The sequence below is a fragment of the Oryzias latipes genome, chromosome 7 (genome assembly GCF_053564925.1).
Source record: "Oryzias latipes strain Hd-rR chromosome 7, Olatipes_Hd-rR_3.1".
NCBI classification, from domain to species: domain Eukaryota; kingdom Metazoa; phylum Chordata; class Actinopteri; order Beloniformes; family Adrianichthyidae; genus Oryzias; species Oryzias latipes.
In genome coordinates this window covers 35,861,087-35,883,934 of record NC_136243.1, presented here as the reverse complement: position 1 = coordinate 35,883,934, position 22,848 = coordinate 35,861,087, and the positions used below count along the sequence as shown (strand labels likewise).

General features: G+C 47.8%; 2 long non-coding RNA genes and 2 other non-coding genes across 5 annotated transcripts; 1 reads left to right on the top strand and 3 right to left on the bottom strand.

Moving 5' to 3' along the window:
- Positions 1–9,423: 9,423 nt before the first annotated feature.
- LOC105354305 (uncharacterized) lies at positions 9,424–14,417 on the bottom strand. Of its 2 annotated transcripts, none has more exons than XR_002290492.2 (2): positions 14,027–14,417; positions 9,424–9,891 (listed from the first exon to the last, which is right to left on the bottom strand). It is a non-coding gene; the product is annotated as an uncharacterized LOC105354305 (long non-coding RNA). The 2 variants fall into 2 exon arrangements; XR_013657130.1 differs by lacking the exon at positions 14,027–14,417 and adding an exon at positions 12,053–12,702.
- mir200a (microRNA mir-200a) lies at positions 10,978–11,074 on the bottom strand. Its single transcript, NR_107112.1, has one exon. It is a non-coding gene; the product is annotated as a microRNA mir-200a (primary transcript).
- On the bottom strand, positions 11,138–11,235 carry mir200b (microRNA mir-200b). The gene has a single exon (NR_107113.1). It is a non-coding gene; the product is annotated as a microRNA mir-200b (primary transcript).
- On the top strand, positions 13,863–17,052 carry LOC144993856 (uncharacterized). Its single transcript, XR_013657129.1, has 2 exons — positions 13,863–14,190; positions 14,415–17,052. It is a non-coding gene; the product is annotated as an uncharacterized LOC144993856 (long non-coding RNA).
- The last annotated feature ends 5,796 nt before the right edge of the window (positions 17,053–22,848 follow it).

The window sequence follows — 22,848 nt, the reverse complement described above, 5'->3', positions numbered from 1 at the left end:
CACAACCTGAGACACACAAACCATAAAACACACAACCTGAGACACACAAACCAGAAAACACACAACCTGAGACACACAAACCAAAAAACACCCAACCTGAGACACACAAACCAGAAAACACACAACCTGAGACACACAAACCACAAAACACACAACCTGAGACACACAAACCAGAAAACACACAACCTGAGACACACAAACCATAAAACACACAACCTGAGACACACAAACCAGAAAACACACAACCTGAGACACACAAACCATAAAACACACAACCTGAGACACACAAACCAAAAAACACACAACCTGAGACACACAAACCACAAAACACACAACCTGAGACACACAAACCAGAAAACACACAACCTGAGACACACAAACCAAAAAAGACACAACCTGAGACACACAAACCAGAAAACACACAACCTGAGACACACAAACCAGAAAACACACAACCTGAGACACACAAACCAGAAAACACACAACCTGAGACACACAAACCAGAAAACACACAACCTGAGACACACAAACCAGAAAACACACAACCTGAGACACACAAACCAGAAAACACACAACCTGAGACACACAAACCAGAAAACACACAACCTGAGACACACAAACCAGAAAACACACAACCTGAGACACACAAACCAAAAAACACACAACCTGAGACACACAAACCACAAAACACACAACCTGAGACACACAAAACACACAACCTGAGACACACAAACCACAAAACACACAACCTGAGACACACAAACCACAAAACACACAACCTGAGACACACAAACCAGAAAACACACAACCTGAGACACACAAACCAGAAAACACACAACCTGAGACACACAAACCAGAAAACACACAACCTGAGACACACAAACCAGAAAACACACAACCTGAGACACACAAACCAAAAAACACACAACCTGAGACACACAAACAACAAAACACACAACCTGAGACACACAAACCACAAAACACACAACCTGAGACACACAAACCACAAAACACACAACCTGAGACACACAAACCAGAAAACACACAACCTGAGACACACAAACCAGAAAACACACAACCTGAGACACACAAACCAAAAAACACACAACCTGAGACACACAAACCACAAAACACACAACCTGAGACACACAAACCACAAAACACACAACCTGAGACACACAAACAAGAAAACACACAACCTGAGACACACAAACCAGAAAACACACAACCTGAGACACACAAACCAGAATACACACAACCTGAGACACACAAACCAGAATACACCCAACCTGAGACACACAAACCAGAAAACACACAACCTGAGACACACAACCAGAAAACACACAACCTGAGACACACAAACCAGAATACACCCAACCTGAGACACACAAACCAGAAAACACACAACCTGAGACACACAAACCAGAATACACCCAACCTGAGACACACAAACCAGAAAACACACAACCTGAGACACACAAACCACAAAACACACAACCTGAGACACACAAACCACAAAACACACAACCTGAGACACACAAACCAGAAAACACACAACCTGAGACACACAAACAAGAAAACACACAACCTGAGACACACAAACCAGAAAACACACAACCTGAGACACACAAACCAGAATACACCCAACCTGAGACACACAACCTGAGACACACAACCAGAAAACACACAACCTGAGACACACAAACCAGAAAACACCCAACCTGAGACACACAAACCAGAAAACACACAACCTGAGACACACAAACCAGAATACACCCAACCTGAGACACACAAACCAGAAAACACACAACCTGAGACACACAACCAGAAAACACACAACCTGAGACACACAAACCAGAATACACCCAACCTGAGACACACAAACCAGAAAACACACAACCTGAGACACACAAACCAGAAAACACACAACCTGAGACACACAAACCAAAAAACACAGAAGCTGGGACACACAAACCAGAAAACACATAACCTGAGACACACAAACCAAAAAACACACAACCTGAGACACACAAACCACAAAACACCCAACCTGAGACACACAAACCAGAAAACACACAACCTGAGACACACAAACCAGAAAACACACAACCTGAGACACACAACCAGAAAACACACAACCTGAGACACACAAACCAGAATACACCCAACCTGAGACACACAAACCAGAAAACACACAACCTGAGACACACAAACCAGAATACACCCAACCTGAGACACACAAACCAGAAAACACACAACCTGAGACACACAACCAGAAAACACACAACCTGAGACACACAAACCAGAATACACCCAACCTGAGACACACAAACCAGAAAACACACAACCTGAGACACACAAACCAGAAAACACACAACCTGAGACACACAAACCAGAAAACACACAACCTGAGACACACAAACCAGAAAACACACAACCTGAGACACACAAACCAGAAAACACACAACCTGAGACACACAAACCACAAAACACACAACCTGAGACACACAAACCAGAAAACACACAACCTGAGACACACAAACCAAAAAAGACACAACCTGAGACACACAAACCACAAAACACACAACCTGAGACACACAAACCAGAAAACACACAACCTGAGACACACAAACCAGAAAACACACAACCTGAGACACACAAACCAGAAAACACACAACCTGAGACACACAAACCAGAAAACACACAACCTGAGACACACAAACCAGAAAACACACAACCTGAGACACACAAACCAGAAAACACACAACCTGAGACACACAAACCAGAAAACACACAACCTGAGACACACAAACCAAAAAACACACATCCTGAGACACACAAACCAGAAAACACACAACCTGAGACACACAAACCAGAAAACACACAACCTGAGACACACAAACCAGAAAACACACAACCTGAGACACACAAGCCAAAAAACACACAACCTGAGACACACAAACCACAAAACACACAACCTGAGACACACAAACCAGAAAACACACAACCTGAGACACACAAACCATAAAACACACAACCTGAGACACACAAACCAGAAAACACACAACCTGAGACACACAAACCAGTAAACACACAACCTGAGACACACAAACCAGAAAACACACAACCTGAGACACACACCAAAAAACACACAACCTGAGACACACAAACCAGAAAACACACAACCTGAGACACACAAACCAGAAAACACACAACCTGAGACACACAAACCAGAAAACACACAACCTGAGACACACAAACCAGAAAACACCCAACCTGAGACACAAAAACCAGAAAACACCCAACCTGAGACGCAGGAACCAGAAAACACACAACCTGAGACACACAAACCAGAAAACACACAACCTGAGACACACAAACCAAAAAACACACAACCTGAGACACACAAACCACAAAACACACAACCTGAGACACACAAACCACAAAACACACAACCTGAGACACACAAACCAGAAAACACACAACCTGAGACACACAAACCAGAAAACACACAACCTGAGACACACAAACCAGAAAACACACAACCTGAGACACACAAACCAGAAAACACACAACCTGAGACACACAAACCAGAAAACACACAACCTGAGACACACAAACCAAAAAACACACAACCTGAGACACACAAACCAGAAAACACACAACCTGAGACACACAAACCAGAAAACACACAACCTGAGACACCCAAACCAGAAAACACACAACCTGAGACACACAAACCAGAAAACACACAACCTGAGACACCCAAACCAGAAAACACACAACCTGAGACACACAAACCACAAAACACACAACCTGAGACACACAAACCACAAAACACACAACCTGAGACACACAAACCACAAAACACACAACCTGAGACACACAAACCACAAAACACACAACCTGAGACACACAAACCAGAAAACACACAACCTGAGACACACAAACCAGAATACACCCAACCTGAGACACACAAACCAGAAAACACACAACCTGAGACACACAACCAGAAAACACACAACCTGAGACACACAAACCAGAATACACCCAACCTGAGACACACAAACCAGAAAACACACAACCTGAGACACACAAACCAGAAAACACACAACCTGAGACACACAAACCAGAATACACCCAACCTGAGACACACAAACCAGAAAACACACAACCTGAGACACACAACCAGAAAACAAACAACCTGAGACACACAAACCAGAATACACCCAACCTGAGACACACAAACCAGAAAACACACAACCTGAGACACACAAACCAGAAAACACACAACCTGAGACACACAAACCAAAAAACACACAAGCTGGGACACACAAACCAGAAAACACATAACCTGAGACACACAAACCAGAAAACACACAACCTGAGACACACAAACCATAAAACACACAACCTGAGACACACAAACCAGAAAACACACAACCTGAGACACACAAACCAAAAAACACCCAACCTGAGACACACAAACCACAAAACACACAACCTGAGACACACAAACCACAAAACACACAACCTGAGACACACAAACCAGAAAACACACAACCTGAGACACACAAACCAGAAAACACACAACCTGAGACACACAAACCAGAAAACACACAACCTGAGACACACAAACCAGAAAACACACAACCTGAGACACACAAGCCAAAAAACACACAACCTTAGACACACAAACCAGAAAACACACAACCTGAGACACACAAACCAGAAAACACACAACCTGAGACACACAAACCAGAAAACACACAACCTGAGACACACAAACCAGAAAACACACAACCTGAGACACACAAACCAGAAAACACACAACCTGAGACACACAAACCAGAAAACACACAACCTGAGACACACAAACCAGAAAACACACAACCTGAGACACACACCAAAAAACACCCAACCTGAGACGCAGGAACCAGAAAACACACAACCTGAGACACACAAACCAGAAAACACCCAACCTGAGACACACAAACCAGAAAACACACAACCTGAGACACACAAACCAGAAAACACACAACCTGAGACACACAAACCAGAAAACACACAACCTGAGACACACAAACCAAAAAACACACAACCTGAGACACACAAACCACAAAACACACAACCTGAGACACACAAACCACAAAACACACAACCTGAGACACACAAACCACAAAACACACAACCTGAGACACACAAACCAGAAAACACACAACCTGAGACACACAAACCAGAAAACACACAACCTGAGACACACAAACCAGAAAACACCCAACCTGAGACACACAAACCAGAAAACACACAACCTGAGACACACAAACCAGAAAACACACAACCTGAGACACACAAACCAAAAAACACACAACCTGAGACACACAAACCACAAAACACACAACCTGAGACACACAAACCACAAAACACACAACCTGAGACACACAAACCAGAAAACACACATTCTGAGACACACAAACCAGAATACACCCAACCTGAGACACACAAACCAGAAAACACACAACCTGAGACACACAACCAGAAAACACACAACCTGAGACACACAAACCAGAATACACCCAACCTGAGACACACAAACCAGAAAACACACAACCTGAGACACACAAACCAGAATACACCCAACCTGAGACACACAAACCAGAATACACCCAACCTGAGACACACAAACCAGAAAACACACAACCTGAGACACACAAACCAGAAAACACACAACGTGAGACACACAAACCAGAATACACCCAACCTGAGACACACAAACCAGAAAACACACAACCTGAGACACACAAACCAAAAAACACACAAGCTGGGACACACAAACCAGAAAACACATAACCTGAGACACACAAACCAGAAAACACACAACCTGAGACACACAAACCAGAATACACCCAACCTGAGACACACAAACCAGAAAACACACAACCTGAGACACACAAACCAGAAAACACACAACCTGAGACACACAAACCAGAAAACACACAACCTGAGACACACAAACCAGAATACACCCAACCTGAGACACACAAACCAGAAAACACACAACCTGAGACACACGAACCAGAAAACACACAACCTGAGACACACAAACCAGAAAACACCCAAGCTGGGACACCCAGAAAACACAGCGACCTCTGACTGACACCGTCTGGTGATGTTCTCAGGATGGCGACAGGTGAGTCTCTGACCTCGTCTTCATTTTCTACTCTCCAGCTGGTTTCTGTCGTTTATAGTTCATTTTATCTGACTCTAGCTGATCTTCAGCAGGTAGAAGAATAGGTAGAGTCAACCTGCAAACACCTCAGCTGAGTACCTGTCCTCTTGCTGTGCTCTGGGAGGAAGCACAGGTCCATCCGGGTCAGGACGCAGTACAGAACCAGACAGAATGATCCAGCAGTTCGGTAAGGTTTACCGGTCGGTCAAAACCCGATTATCAGATCTTTAACGGCCGATAGAAATTAATCCCACCTGTATTTGGGAAATTTGAAGGGACAAAAAAAACCACAATTGGGGAAACTAAGCCACAAAGTCACATGTTGCAGTTCCTCCAATGACCACCATTGACTGGACTGAGTGACCCCCCCCCCCCCCCCCCTCTGGCGTTCCAAACAGGAAGTAGCTGCTGGCTCCAAATAACCAACATTGGCTTTTGTAGAGAAATGAACGGCTGGTACCTATTTTTTTATGTGTTCTAGATTTTTCTCTTTTTTTTAATGATATTCTCTCTTTTTAACAAATTGTTCATGTTATAAACTAACCAATCAGATGCCTCAATAAAAGCATGTAGATCCCACTGGCCCCCACCTCAAACATTTGATTGGCAGATTCTCCCGAGCCTGAGTGGCGTGTGTTTCTGTCTGTTCAATCGCCTTGAACTCTTTCTATCCACTACTTTTGTTTGGGCCCCGCCCCTTTCACAAACACTGTCCTGTCAGTGGATGATTGATTATAATGTCACTGGATTATGGCTGAGTCATCCTAACAATTACCTTTACAGTCCAGAATCATGTTACCTTTTACACTCCCTCTGCAGTTCAGGTGTCCGTGCCGACACCCTGCAGGTCATCTTTTCCCCCAAGTTTAACCTCACGAACATCAACCAGGTGGAAATGCACACCTGGCAGGAACATCACTCCGTCCTCTGGTTTCATGCTTTCACAGCTTCTCGTCTGCATCTCCTGAGGAGCTCAGTGGTGAGTTTACATCCCAGCAGGAAATGATTTACAGGGTTCAAGTATGGAGGCTATCTGCACAATCTACCTGAAGCAGCAGCAGCTGCGCTGACAGGAAGAGGTTAACTGACAGGTTTTCCTCGAAAACGTTTGGCTTTAGAACGTTTCAAAGTAGATAATATGGTTTAAAACAACTGCAAAGTCTGAAAAACATATCTGAGAAGCTAAGCCATGACGCTTTCTGCCACACATGGCACAGTTTGTCTAGAGGACCCCCCCCCCCCCCCCCCCCCAAGGCTCCAGATATCAACCCAGATCTCCACCACCAAAGCACCCCCCCCCACACACACACACACACACACACACACCCCAGTGCTGACAGCAAACCGGTCTTCTGGACCCAGATGGATCAGATGTGGATCCAGATGACATCAGTTTTACGGGGGATCAGGTCTGTGGCAGCCTTCGGCTCCGCCGTGTTCCCCTCCAGGGAGAGACCCGGCTCAGTGAACCCTGCTCACTTCTCCACAGCCGGCAGTATTGCAGGAATCTGGTCTGACTGCACTGAGCGTGCTCAGACCGGTGCAGGAATCCACCACCGGTTGTCTGCAGCACAGGAATGTGATTCCACGTCGTGATGTCAGGGAGGGGACATAACGCCATACAGAAAGTCATGCTTTAACATTCCCAACCTGCAGATTATCCTTCATCTCTAATCTCTGCAAACGGAACCAAAGAAGCAACAGATTCTGGAAAATCCCTTTTTTTTCATCTGAATGCAGAAAAAAACTACAGCAAGTCAGAGGAGTCAAACTAACCAGATTCAACTTTCAAAGTTTCAGATGAAAAGTACTGTTGCTCTGGTTTCATGTTACCTGTTCCAGCAGCACAGAGGTGAAGACAAATGCCTCTAATGTTTCTGCACGAGAATGAAGGTCTTTGCAGTCAAATCCATAATCACTAAAAATAAATGCTATTTATTTATTGAGGAGTAAAATAAGGAGTAAAAAAATGGTAAATTAGCAATTCAATGATAATAGTCTAGTTTATATCAAAACTACACTTTAAATCTGATGTTTTGCTGCTTTTTATCGACATTCCTGATTCTTTTTTCAGTGCAGAAAATGATGAATTCCAATCTTTTTTTCCTGGAGTGCATTATCATTTTCTAATCAAAGATGGTTTTTAAGGTCATTTATTTTTCATGCTTGCTTTTAAAAGCCCCTTTTGCCCCAGCCTTGTCTGTTAGAACCCATAGAAAATGGGCCCTCCCTGTTCTGCTCTGAACGGCCAACAAAAGCCTCTTCGGTTCTTTTTTCCACTTTCTTTTCTAAATAAAGTTGTTTTTTGGAGACAGGGTCAAATGTGGCTCTCTTTTTTTATTTAATTTTTTGTACTTTATTGTTTTTCATCACTTTTTTTGGGGTAATTGTTCTGACCCAGAATACACTAACAAACAAAAATAGTCAAATTAACTTTAAAATTGTACTTGGATTCTCCAGAGTTAAAGGAAAGTTTAAAAAATTTTGTTAGTTGAATTATTTAATGAATAAATTTGATCAATCTTCCCAAACAGACCTCAGACTGATGTTTCTCTCTACCAGAAACTCAACAGCGATGAGAGAAACATGATGACATGATTTGCTTTAAGGACCAGGTTCTGGATGTTTAACCCACAATGCAATGGGGCAGTAAATCTAAAAATCAGTCATTGCATTTGACCGTGAAGGAAACTAAGAGACCTTCAACGTTTTCCCCCCATCAAAAACACATTCCTCTGTCGGCTTCATCAAATGTTCAGCATGAAGCTAAAATGAGGAGAAACTGATGTGGCGTTTCTGGGAAACTCCTTTCTTAGCCGTTAAGATCACTGAGTTGGAGGCTCAGACGCTCCCAAGCAAACCCGTTTGACTCCACTGTCCAGAAGGAGACGGATGTCCTCGTCCACATGGAACCCCGAGAAGACAGAGGAGCTTTGCTCCTGATGCAGAGGAGGACGCCCCGGACGGCGGCTCAGAGAGCACAATGGGGGCTTAGCCGATGGAGGGACCTCACGGGTGAAACCAGGCGCTGAGAAAGAGGCTCTGTTCTGCTGAAACCCGATCCACACCTGACGGGGGCTCGGCATTCCTCCGTGTCCCACAGAAGAGCTTCCCGTGTCCAGGAGGTCCGACAGACGGCTTTAAACTAAACTTTCCAAATTCTTATTTTGAAAAAAGACAAACCAGGGAGAACATTTTCCACTGAAACTGTTTTATTTTTCATGCCTTACATTTTTAGTGCAGTACAAACAGTGTTTTCAGACTGTAGAGTCTTCAACATTTCACAGAAGCAGAAGTTTATCAAACAGATGTTGACATAGATGCTCCGGTTTGGTCCCAGCAGAGGAGCTGAAAGGACCTGATGCTAAAAAAAAGGTGAGGAAAAACCCTCCTGCAGATTCAGGATTTATTCTTCCTGCAGCTCGTCCACGTCTGTGGAAAGTGCCGCCCCGCCGCTCTGCGTTTGCTCATTAACCGAGTCTGATGCGCGACAACAAGAGGAAGGGAAGGGAGAAGAGCGGAAGGCAATGCCGTTTAATGGACGGCATTACCAGACAGTATTAGACTCGGATAATTACATCTAACCATGTCTGGTAAGACGCCAATCAACAGGCTGGAAGGATGACTTCTGGCTTTGCACCTTCACAAAGAGGAAGATGAAGCTGGAGGACAGAGAACAGAGCAGAAACAGGTTGGAGTGAGCACTTCCTCTTTTGTCGTAGAACAACGTCCATCACTCATGCAGTGAAACAGGCCCGGAGCGCAGAAGGTCACGGCGGCGGCGGCAAACAGACCGAGAGGAGAGCAAAGCCGAGCTGCTTGGCTGAGACGCTTCTTTTGACATGATTGTATTTATAGAAGGAACTTGTCAATAAAACCACGATAAGGGACAATTGTGGAGAGAAAAAAAGCCTATTTGATGTTTCTGTGGCTGGATAATGGAGCAGGTAAGCAAACAAAGGTGAGGTCTAATAGATGGGGGGGGTCTGTCCCTCCTTTCACAAACAGTGTTTTCGTTGCTGCTATTTGCTTTTTCTAACGCCCTTTTTGAATCTCTGTTTGATAATTTTACATCTGCCCACATCATTGACATTTTCTGAGGGGTCATTTTGAAAAGCTCGACCCTCCTTTGTGGTAGGTTTCAGCCCCCCCCCCCCATCATTGTAATGCTTCAGCCTGGCTCTCCATCAGCAAACACAGCTTTGGAAGCGGCGCCTTCATGAGGAACGTTTCAGGATGTGCCACGCAGGTAGAGCTGGCGGACCAATCACTGCCTTGTTTCCAAGCCCGACGCGGTTTAAGGGGGGGGACAAGGAAATAAAGGCCTGCAGGACCGGTGGAACCGTCAACTGACTGCTATTCTTTAACCTGGGTGGGGTGGGGCAGCCATAAAAGGTTTCTTTCTTTTTTTGAGGCAGACAGAAAGCAGAGAGGTTAAAAACACAGACGGAACATGAAAGCTGATGTTTAAGCTGGTTCCTGCGCAGAACTCGTCCTCCTCCTCTCAGGATCCATCTGTCTTTGCTCAGTCTAATGCCTCGTCTGTCAACACCGCAGCTCTCTTTGTTTGATTCATCAACAGCGCCGCGCCCCCCCCCAGGGGCACGGCTGATGTAACCCAAGCAGAAAACCGCCAACATCCTACGGTTTGGTGGGGAGTACAAACGTTCACGATGAAGAGTCAGCTTTGCTCCGGGACGGTGTCCTTCAGGGACCACCCCCTCCCACGGGAGAACCACATTGCAGGGCAGAGCCCCCCAGGAAACATCGTTACCAGACAGTGTTAGAGCAACAGCTGTACAGTCCATCACTGTCAGGTAAGATGGATCCTAGAAGACATTTCTATTGGTCCGATCCATGGGGGTGGGGGTGGGGGGGGGGGGGTCGCAGACGTAAGTCGGTCGCAGCGGGCAGGTGACGACCATCATCATTACCAGGCAGTATTAGAGAAAGGGATGATATCCAATGCTGCCTCGTAAGATGGAGGTAGTCGCCTAAAGCTGCTCTGGCAGCAGCATCACCTTCACCTCCAAACCTCCTCTGCCAGCAGAAGACACGCTGACGGCCCCCAAAGACCACCGGACCGTCTTCAGACAGACTCACGAGTCCCCATCAGGAACAGGGAAGTCAGTGACAGAACCCTCATGGTGGCTGGGGGGTTTTCACCGCAAACCTGCAGTCGCTGCGCTACACTTGTTAATGATTGCCAAAACCTGTTCTGACTAGTCCAACGGTTTGGCACGGCTGCTCCTCACCCAAAATGTAGCTGCAAGTTATTTCAGATTTGTCTCCAGGACTAGAACCCGGCGCCACTGGGAGAGCTGGTTCTGTTGGAGAAGGTTGTGTAAAGAGGGGTGACGTGGCAGAACGCCGGCGACGCTTCGCTCACGGCCACGGTGTCAGGCATGAGGAGCGGGCGGAAAGGAGAGCGGCGGCGGAGGACCTCTCGGGTCTTTGTGTTTGCTGTGTGATGAAAGGCTGATGGAATGCTGCTCGGCCCGACCCGAGTCAGCCGTGTGTGCAGAAGGTCAGCCCCCGTTTACTCGATAACACGGATCCTTCACAGGTACAAAGCGTGAAACCCTCGCACGCCATTCTGACCTTTAAATGCTCCCTTCAACCGATCATTCAGCCGTAAATTAAGTAAAGATTCCCCCCCGATCGCCATGGCCAGGTTTTTTCACTGGAGGCATTTCTGTGCTCCTTCAGGAGGAACAGGTGTGTACAGTCATCACAAAAGCTATTCAAAGGAGGGGGGGGGCAGAATGCAGGAAAATTTAAGGGAGAAGAAGGTGGAAGAAGAAAATGCACCTGTAACCTTACCGTCGTCAATGGTACCCCAAGGAAAGAGTGCAACAAAACCCAGGTAAAGTGTTTAGAGGGAGGGGGCCGGGGCAGAAAAAGCTCTTGAGTTTCCAGCCCGCTGCCTGAGAACGCGGCGTCTTCCTCCCGGTCAGGCGGGCCCCGTGAAATGAGAAAGTCAAGCAGCCCTGCTCTCCCAGACCCATATTTAGTTAATCATCAGCGCTCTAAACCAGGGCTGCAGGCCATCTGAGGAAGAAAAGAGGAAGAGAAAGGAAGGAAGGAGGAGAAACAAAGTGTTAGCCCAGAAAAACTCCCCAGAGAGAAGTTCAGGAAAAACCAGTACCTGATCAGAGCTCGCTGAACGTCTGACCAACCACCTCGTCCTCCATTAGTCCAGAAACCTCCTCCTCTGACTACACACTCCCAGCCGCTCTGCTGCGGGGAGCAGAGTGAGTCGGCGCCGCTTACGGCGACCCACGCTCTGGGGTGAGGCCTGATCAGGTAACTCTGCCCTCCCTGCTGGAATGTGACTCTGCTGTGAAGTGAACAACCCGATAGGTAAACTGGCCTGGCCCTTAATCAATAGTTGCCGTCTTTGGGAGAAAACAATGGCGAGGAAACCTTAAACCTTGTTTAACTCCAGCCCTCATCTCGACCCCCCTAACCCCTCAACCCCCCCACCCCACCCTGACCGCAGAGGAGCAGCGCCGCGCTCTGATGTTCTCATCCCCCTGGTGCCACCTAAGCTACTTTTTAATGTACATTGAGTGACAAAGCCGGTTCATGTGTGTCCGTTGGTGGCTCCGCCCCCTGAGTTACTCCACCCCCTACCTGGCCTCTGCTTTGAATATTTCAAATGGGAGACTAAAATATTCACCTGATTTGAATTTGTTCAGTTTGTGAAACTCGGAGGAAGCGTTAAGTCCAATAACTTCCTAATCTGCCTAAAAATGGGACAAAACGATTAGAATGAGTAACTGCTGTGAATGATTGATGCCTTCAGGAAAAGCTGAACGGACCACAAACGTCTGACTCATCGCCTCGGTTCATCTGCAGTTTCAACGTCTCTCCTCTGAGGAAGTTCCACTGTTTTCACTGCAAACCTGAGTCCAACTTCCCAGAAGTCCTCAGCTGAAGTGGCCGCTGTGCTGCAGCAGAGAGCGTCCCGTCTCATGTGACCAGCAGCTATTCAGGTGCGTGAAAGAAGCGAACAAATGTTTCCCTTTCCACCAATCACAGCCCTCCACCTCGCTCTACTGTATGCCCTCCTCGTTCTCCCTCCATTTTCCTGCCTCTCAGCCGTCTGCGGCTTCCAGGTTCCTTTCGGCCTAAATCGCCCCAGATCAGAGCTCAGCGGTCATTTTCTGCCCCCGAAAAGCCCGGTTCTGCCTCAACGTGCCGAGCGCAGAGAAAGATGAGCAGACATTTTGTGTCCGTTTCCCCAGCAGGAAGCCGTCCCTGTTGGGACGCGTCTGAGCCGAGAAGCTAAAGAGCAGCAAGAAATGAGAGGAAAAGTAAAGGAAAAGTTCAAAGCTGAGCCCGAAGTGCTTTAGAGGCAAATGTGCAGCAGTGAACCGTCTGCAGTTGGGATAACCCGTTTGTAATTACCAGTAAAGAGATTTGGTGGCGTCACTCTGTGCCTGTTTGTCGTTTTTATTGCTCAGAGAGGAGTCAGCGTCTGCCTTCAAGTCCTTTGACGTGTCTGGCAGTTTGCCTCTACCTGCTCCGACTGGTCTGTCCAGTTCAGGAATGAGCGAAGCCTTCTATTGTTTCCTTTTCTTTCTCTTAGCTGCTGGAACACGATACGCAGTATTTTTGCATCGAAACCGACTAACCTCTCCTTCACCGACACGCAATCGCCGAGAGCTCGCCCCCGTCCGAGCGCCGAACATTTCCTGCTTTTAGCACAGACGCAGAGCCGAGCAACAGGTTACGGCAGGAGCCGAAGAGCTAAAGATGGAGACGGAGGAGAGGTCACGTTGGTGAATTTACCCGGTCTTTCCCAGGTGCAGTCAGTCGGCCGGAAACCCAACACAAGAGGCATCATTGTGTGGGGGCTCTTGGCGCCCCGTTGGCTGGTCTTCCTCCTTCCTGCTGCCGCTGAAGGACGCTCGACCTCTGGAATGGTTGAGGAGAAAAAAAGCCGTCCCTCCCAGGTAGATGCAGCCGTTGAGTCGGAGGACGAGCCCAGCCCAAAACCAACCAGTTTGCAGCTCGTCACTCCTCTTCCTCCTGGCGGGATCAGGCGGTTTTTTCCACGCGCCCTCCTTGGCGGTGTGGGACAGTTAAGCTCCTCCACAAGACAGAGGCTGAATTTGTAAAGGGCTTGGTTTACATGTAGTCTGACCCCCCCCCAACCTCCTCCTCTTTTCCCCCACAGGTGTAATTTTCAGGTCGTGGCCAATCTCCTTAGCCTCTGGCGGTCACAGGTGTGTCCTCTCGCTGTCAGCAGCCAATGGCGATAGTGGTGAACCCCCCCTCGCATGCCTCCCACCCTACAACTCGCTCACCTCCACCCTCCACCCTCCCTAACAGCCCCCAGGTACGGTGTTTTGTTTTTATGATGTCAGCTCCAGCTTCTGTGGGAACGACCTCCTTTGGTCCAATTACAGCAACAGGTAAGACGCCATCAGCCTCAGCTGCGCGGCACTCCTGCCCGCCTGGGGGGGCAGCGCAGGGTCCTCAGAAGCATCTGAGGTTTTCACACACATAAACCTTCACCTCCTTCTGAATCACCGAGCTATAACCTGAAATACCTGCCCTTTGCCCCCCCTTTGTGTACACACACCTTTTCCTACCTGGAACAATAACCCAGCGTAACAGCAGCCATGACAGCTGAGCAAAGGCCAGGTGAAACGCCACTGCTTTAACCTCAGAGCAGGGTGCCCATGAGCGTGGGGGGACCGAGCGGGGGCCCCGTCCCCACCCCGGCTCTCCTGGATACTGTGGAACAGAGCCTCTCTGGGTCTCTGTGTGTAATTGTGAGGATTAGTTCAACAACAATGAGCACAAATCCAGAGCCGTATCCAGTTTCAGAGAAGGCGGGGCAGCAGAACCGGACGACTGTTGGAGGCCGGGAAACAAACGGGCATCTGTGGAGGCCCGATCCAAGCGGCAGCAAGTCCTTCAGTCAACCGCCGTCTCCCAAACAGGCTGTGAGAAGCTTCACAGAGAAACGGCTCTGCGATTCATGAGCTTCAGCGTCAGGCACACTGTAGGGGGAAAATGCAGATGTGACTTCATGACATGATTCAGTGAGAAACCAGGTTCCTGCAGCTTTTCCTGACGAACCAAGACGCACGCCTTAAGCAGGTTGAGGATTCCTCCCATCCTGGACCTGCATGCGTCCAGGATTCATCCTCAAAGTGGGTTCATCCGCTTCGTGTCATGAAGCTCAGCCTGCTCCCAGGAGCAGCTCTTCTAAGAAAGGTCTGCTTTGTTTGGACTCTGCATTTGCATTCCAAATGAGGGCTGGAGTGGAGCACAGAGCCTGACCTGAACTCATTTGGCTACTGATGGCTATCTGGGCAGCCAGTCACGCAGGACGGCATGGGAGGCCGTCCATCACCCTCAGATGCAGAGCAACCGCCGTCGCAGAGAGGCGTCTGCTCACACTCTGCAGCGCAAACACAACCGCTGCACGGCCATGCGTCGGACTGTCTCCGCCAGCCTTTATGTCACCACTTTTGACAGGTTTGGCTGAAGTTACAGACAGAGCGATGCGACAATATCCCCATGGAACAAACCATTGTGTGGGTTTATTGTTCGTCTGGGAGAGCTCTTCTCCCTGTAGGTGCAGCTTAAACCTCCACCCTCAAGAACAAAAACAGAAAATGCATCACATGCAAAAAAAAAAAAGGACTGTACAATTTAAAAAAAGTTTTTCGTTTTTGGTAATGTTGCATAACATCCCTCACGAAGTCCTTCAAAATTATGAAAACACAAAAAACGGAAATAAATGGCTTTGCTTTTACACCCTAATGAACGCAGAAGCATAAGATGAACCCTTTGTTTTCTGAAGACACGTCTGCGTTAAGGTGGCGGGGCTCAGCACACCTGCTGCTGTGAAGCGACCTGATTGGACCAGGCGGGGGGGTCAGTCAGGCGCCGCTGCTCTGCAGGTTTGCAGGATCAACAACGTTGATGAAAAAGATCTGAGACGAGCAAAGAGTCCGTCTCTGCACAAACGCGTGAAACTCTGAAATGAACAAAGTGGCTTCTCAGCGAAAAGCCACCAAACCAAAACATCAAAGACAGCCAGATCAAAGCAGAGTGGAACGCTGAGGAACAAACGGGACGGTCGGGATGAGCGGGATCAATCCCAAACCTGCAGTGAGCAAAGAGATGATTTAGGAAGCTTTGTCTGGCAGGTGAGGCGGCAGCCGTGAGCGCCTCTCTCCTCACATCAGCAAAGAAAAGACGAGCTGCTCCCAGAAGAGCCTTTCTGCCTGCTTGTGTGCAGATCTCACCGTCTGTGAAATCATTCAAACTATTGACAAAAAGCCAGAGGAGCAGCCAGTGACTACTAACTAACCTCTGCTTGGTTTCTAAAGGTTGTATGTAGGTTTCTACAACCTTTAGCCAGACTTCCAGCAAAAACAATATCTGGGAATTTAAAATGTATAGATCTGTTTGATTTGTTTCTCTCAGTATTTTAGGTTAGAGTCTGTAGTTTTAATACAAATGTCTGAAAACTGACATTAAACATTCTTAAATGAACGAAACCATATCTGCAAACTGTTGTGTGGATCACAGCGTGACAGAAGACACAACAGCAAACGGCGTCTTCTCTGTTCCTCTGCGTGCTCCTCTGTCTTTTTCCACAGCAGGTGAAAGAAGCTTCCAAAGCGGAAAGAAAACCTGCAGAAGTCGTACATTTCTGGATGCATGTAAATGTGTGCAGGACTGTTCACTCCAAGGCGGAGGTCAGACCTGAGACCAAGAAGATTGGACCTCCAGACTGAACCATTTGGAAGACAAAGATACCTGGATGCTGTTCACCAAGTCACCCCTAAAACCTGCAGCCATTTTACTTATATTTATGCGGTAAAAGTTAGCGCAATAGTTTAAAAAACAATTTGTTCAAAAAAGGCAAACGTTAAATGAATACTCTAAAGGTAAGTACGCAGTACAAGAATGATGTCTCATTTCATAGTTCAAAGGCTTTTCAGAGTCACATGATCAACTCAAACCTGACAATTAACCCTTGTGCTATCTTAGATGACGCCCCCCCCCCCCTTCCATTGAGGTGTTTTCCCTACCATGACAAAGGTGGATAAAGGTGGAAAGATTTCATGTAATCCATGGACACCAGTGAAGATCACAAATCATTGAAGAAAAAAGGTTCAGAGCTCTGTCTAGTGGGTCTAGATGACCCCACTGTCTAGTGGGTCTAGATGACCCACCTCCCAATGTTAAAGTGCCTAGGATAGACCAAGGGTTAAGCAGCCAGATCAATAAATACTAGGCTGGAAAGATTAGTCGATTAATCGATATGTAAAATTTCTGTTCCCATGATCCAACCAGATCAATCTGTTTGAGGTAGAATCAAATCGACCTAAAATGATTAAAAAAAATCATTTCAAAGTTAGATAAATCAAAAATCGAATTAATATTAGAAAATACCATCTGAATAGAGACTGTAGGTTTATGTCACTCTAATGTAAAACCGACCAATCACAGCAACAACACACGTGTGATGTCATGAACACGGATCAGTCCATCATTCCAGTCCAATGTGTGGACAGACTGTGAATAAAGTCATGTGACCATCCAGGGTCTAGAATGTTCTAAGAATGTTCCCTTTGGATTCTTTGGATGTGGAAAAACAACAATGGTGAACTTTAGGAAACTAACATGTGAATGGATTTGACATTCATTCTAGTTTACTTGTTTGTTTGGACACAGATTTCATTTAACTTGATGATCTGGAAGAAATCCAAGAATCTGGAAAACTGTTCAGTAGCAGGAATTTCTGTCTGGAAGTTTGGATCAAGAGGATCTGGATGCACTTTAGGACAGAGGATCTGGATCCACTTTAGGGCAGAGAATCAATAATCAATGATAAGAGATCAATAAAATGACTGGTTCCAGCTGGTATATTGGAAGAGGGAACCCAGCTGGGATTTGAACCAGAACTTTTCCCACTGTGCTGCAAGAGTGCAAACCACTACACCACCATGCAGTCCTTCTTCAGGTCTTTGTCATTCATTTAAAAATGGCCAACAGTTCCTCCTCTTTAGGGACATTTGGGCATCAGAGGCTCTGAAAAGGCCCCAAACAGGTTAGCTCTGTGGAAGACACTGGGTCGTGTGACCACTTCCAGAGTTACCTGTCCTAAGGTAGATGTCTCAGAAATAGTTGGAGACTTTTTCCCTTTTGGCTGAAACTCAAGTCCCTGCCAATCAACATCTTATCTCAGAGTTTTGTCTCAGCACAGGTGTGGAGTAACAAAAAGCAGTCCTGGGAGTAACTCCTTACTGTAACAAGTTACTCTTTGCTGTAACTCAGTCTGTAAGGCTTTGATGCTGAGTTTAGTGGAATACTGTACACACTGCTGCATCATAACGTCAGATTGTTGTAAGAAACCAAAGAGGATCCAAAATGTCCACAAACAAATGTTTCACTGGCATGGACCTACATTTCTGAGCTAAATCTCCTGCTGGCCGTCACAGATCCAGTGATAATTTTGTTTAGTCGTCTAAAACTGAATCCATTCTTTGGAGTTTTTCTGCGGCTGCAGCTGCTCCTCTTGGCTCCGTTTCTCCTGCTGTAACCCTTGGTCTATCCTAGGCACTTTAACGTTGGGAGTTGGGTCATCTAGACCCACTAGACAGAGCTCTGAACCTTTTTCTTCAATGATTTGTGATCTTCACTGGTGTCCATGGATTACATGAAATCTTTCCACCTTTATCCACCTTTGTCATGGTAGGGAGAACACCTCAATGGAAGGGGGGGGTCATGGGATGACACAAGGGTTAAGATACTCAGACGCCTGTTTGTCGCCTCGCTGGTTTCTCTGCGTCGGCGGACTTTCCTCCAGAACATTTCTGTGGACATATCGGAGGATTTGATCCAAAAGTCTCTAACTTTTGATGAAGGTGTTGGAGGCCGTCCTCTAAAGAGGTCAACGCTCTGATGGCGAGCAACAGCAGACGTCCCAATTCCCTGAGCTTTGTCTCACACAGGAGCTTTGACAGTCACATGACGGCGGCACATTTGACCAAAAGTCATTTTAATAATCATTTGCATGAAAAAGCAGAACCCTCCTTTGCATTAGTTCTCAGTTCCCAGCTTGTCAAACGGCCTCAGCAGAGCCGTTTCAGCTTCAGCTCTGACCGGTTCCCAGATGAAAGCGTCCGTCTGTGTGTTTTTATTCACCCACCGCCCTTCTGCTCAGAGGCTCTGGGATAATTAGAGGTCTCCATCGTCCAGGTGTGATCTTTACAGTCCCTCATTACACGGATCAGCATTCAGTCACTGATTTCATCCACATTCATTAACCTCCTGTCTGTGTCACACGTCTGCTGAAATCCACCCAGAAGAAATCAGATTCTCCTTCTTCAAGCTTTACATCCCATAATAATTATTAAATGTACAGTAGGAGAAGTACGGCTTCTTTTTGTTGACAGGGACAGAGCACTGGGGGGGGGGGGGGGGGGGGCGCTCTGTCAGCTGCAGCTCTGCTCTGACTTGCAGCAGCAGAATAATTGGCCCCAATGGATTTGGGGTTGCTGGTGAGTGTGGTTGGCGCGGCAGTATCCCATAATCCCCAGCAGGGTTCTGTTGCTATAGGGAGGAAAGGCGAGGCCCTCCAATTATGATTCCTATCGTTTCCATAACACACCTGTTTGCCTCATCTGCTGCCAAACCGAAAACCCAAAGGTCTGACCCGCCCTCACCCGAAAACCCAAAGATCTAAACCACCCTCACCCGAAAAACCCAAAGATCTGAACCGCCCTCCACCCGAAAACCCAAAGGTCTGCACCGCCCACACCCGAAAACCCAAAGATTTGACCCGCCCTCCACCCGAAAACCCAAAGATCTGACCCGCCCTCACCCGAAAACCCAAAGATCTGACCCGCCCTCACCCGAAAACCCAAAGATTTGACCCGCCCACACCCGAAAACCCAAAGATCTGACCCGCCCTCACCCGAAAACCCAAAGATCTGAACCGCCCTCCACCCGAAAACCCAAAGATCTGAACCGCCCTCACCCGAAAACCCAAAGATCTGAACCGCCCTCCACCCGAAAACCCAAAGATCTGCACCGCCCACACCCGAAAAACCCAAAGATCTGAACCGCCCTCCACCCGAAAACCCAAAGGTCTGCACCGCCCACACCCGAAAACCCAAAGATCTGACCCGCCCTCACCCGAAAACCCAAAGATCTAAACCACCCTCATCCGAAAAACCCAAAGATCTGACCCGCCCTCACCCGAAAAACCCAAAGATCTGAACCGCCCTCCACCCGAAAACCCAAAGGTCTGCACCGCCCACACCCGAAAACCCAAAGATTTGACCCGCCCTCCACCCGAAAACCCAAAGATCTGACCCGCCCTCCACCCGAAAACCCAAAGATCTGAACCGCCCTCACCCGAAAACCCAAAGATCTGCACCGCCCACACCCGAAAACCCAAAGATTTGACCCGCCCTCCACCCGAAAACCCAAAGATCTGACCCGCCCTCACCCGAAAACCCAAAGATCTGAACCGCCCTCCACCCGAAAACCCAAAGATCTGAACCGCCCTCACCCGAAAACCCAAAGATCTGAACCGCCCTCCACCCGAAAACCCAAAGATCTGCACCGCCCACACCCGAAAACCCAAAGATTTGACCCGCCCTCCACCCGAAAACCCAAGGATCTGACCCGCCCTCACCCGAAAACCCAAAGATCTAAACCACCCTCATCCGAAAAACCCAAAGATCTGACCCGCCCTCACCCGAAAACCCAAAGATCTGAACCGCCCTCACCCGAAAACCCAAAGATCTGACCCGCCCTCACCCGAAAACCCAAAGATCTGAACCGCCCTCACCCGAAAACCCAAAGATTTGACCCGCCCTCCACCCGAAAACCCAAAGATCTGCACCGCCCACACCCGAAAACCCTAAGATTTGACCCGCCCTCCACCCGAAAACCCAAAGATCTGAACCGCCCTCACCCGAAAACCCAAAGATCTGAACCGCCCTCCACCCGAAAACCCAAAGGTCTGCACCGCCCACACCCGAAAACCCAAAGATTTGACCCGCCCTCCACCCGAAAACCCAAAGATCTGACCCGCCCTCACCCGAAAACCCAAAGATCTAAACCACCCTCACCCGAAAAACCCAAAGATCTGACCCGCCCTCACCCGAAAACCCAAAGATCTGAACCGCCCTCACCCGAAAACCCAAAGATCTGACCCGCCCTCACCCGAAAACCCAAAGATCTGAACCGCCCTCACCCGAAAACCCAAAGATCTGACCCGCCCTCCACCCGAAAACCCAAAGATCTGAACCGCCCACACCCGAAACCCAAAGATCTGACCCACCCTCCACCCGAAAACCCAAAGATTTGACCCACCCTCCACCCGAAACCCAAAGATCTGACCCACCCTCCACCCGAAAACCCAAAGATCTCAACCGCCCTCAACCTCTTTATCTAGGTGATGGAGTATTCTTGGTTTCATTCATTAGAATAAAAAGTCCTGATGGAATCTGCAGCAACCACACACAGATGAAACCAGCAGAAGGAAGATGCATCCTCCACAGACACACACACACAGACACACACCTTGTTGTGGGTCAAACACACCTGCAGAGCTGCTGGCCGGCTCAGGTTTCAGCCATTCGCGCTCCAGACGTTGTTGTTTGTTCAGGAAATGAGCGAAAACGCCGACCTGAAGGTCGTCGCTCATTGTGGCCGTGTTTAAACAGCACACCAGCCGCACCTTCACACAGCCAAATTTGGCATTGTGAGGCTTGAAAGTGCTTGTGTGCGTTTGCTTTGAGGGCATTATGAGGCACTATGACAGCATTGCATCTCATAACACACCTGTTTGCTTCTTCCAAAGACTCTCAGGTAATCAGCTCTGTCATGTGTTTGCTGAAGCAGCAGAATGACAGCACTGACAATGAGTTCAACAACTGTATGGTTTGGTTTACGCTCAGGTGCGGCAGGAACGGCACCGACCCAGACGTTCAGCAATGGCTGATGGGAAAACATGACGCATGTGAAAAACACCTGAAGACACTAACTTCCTGCACAAACATCATGAAGTCTCCTGACCATGAGCTTTAGGTGAAATGTGGAGTGAAATCCACCAAAGCTCCTGGAGAGTTTGCATTTAGATCACTGAAGGATGGAACCAGAGATACAGACTTCAGGATCTGACCGGATCTCTGGTTGTGATGTTTTAGTTTGAGACCAGCACTCAGAGGCTTTGTTTTCAGACTTTTTACTCTTTACTCAGTTCCCCACCACCTCCACCACCTCCACCCCATGTAAGGGTGGGGTGCACTGTGGATAATTTGTATTTTATTTTTCCCACTGACCTTCAGGGTCATGTGACCCGTGAGGTTCAGACGCTCAAAGCGAGGAACGGGTTTCTGTCCGAGACTGTTGGATTCATTCAGAGGTTCTCAGGTCCTCTGAAGCTGCGGTGCTGTGACAGGCTGTGGCACCCCCACCCCCCACAGAGCGTGTCATGGGCCCCCGCTGCAGGTAGCAGCAGCTCAGGCTATAATGATGCAAGACGTGTTTGTGATGGGGAAGGTGTCTGGGGAGGGAGGCTTCAGGTGAAGGCATCACCAGGAGCCAACCCCCTGGGACCTGTT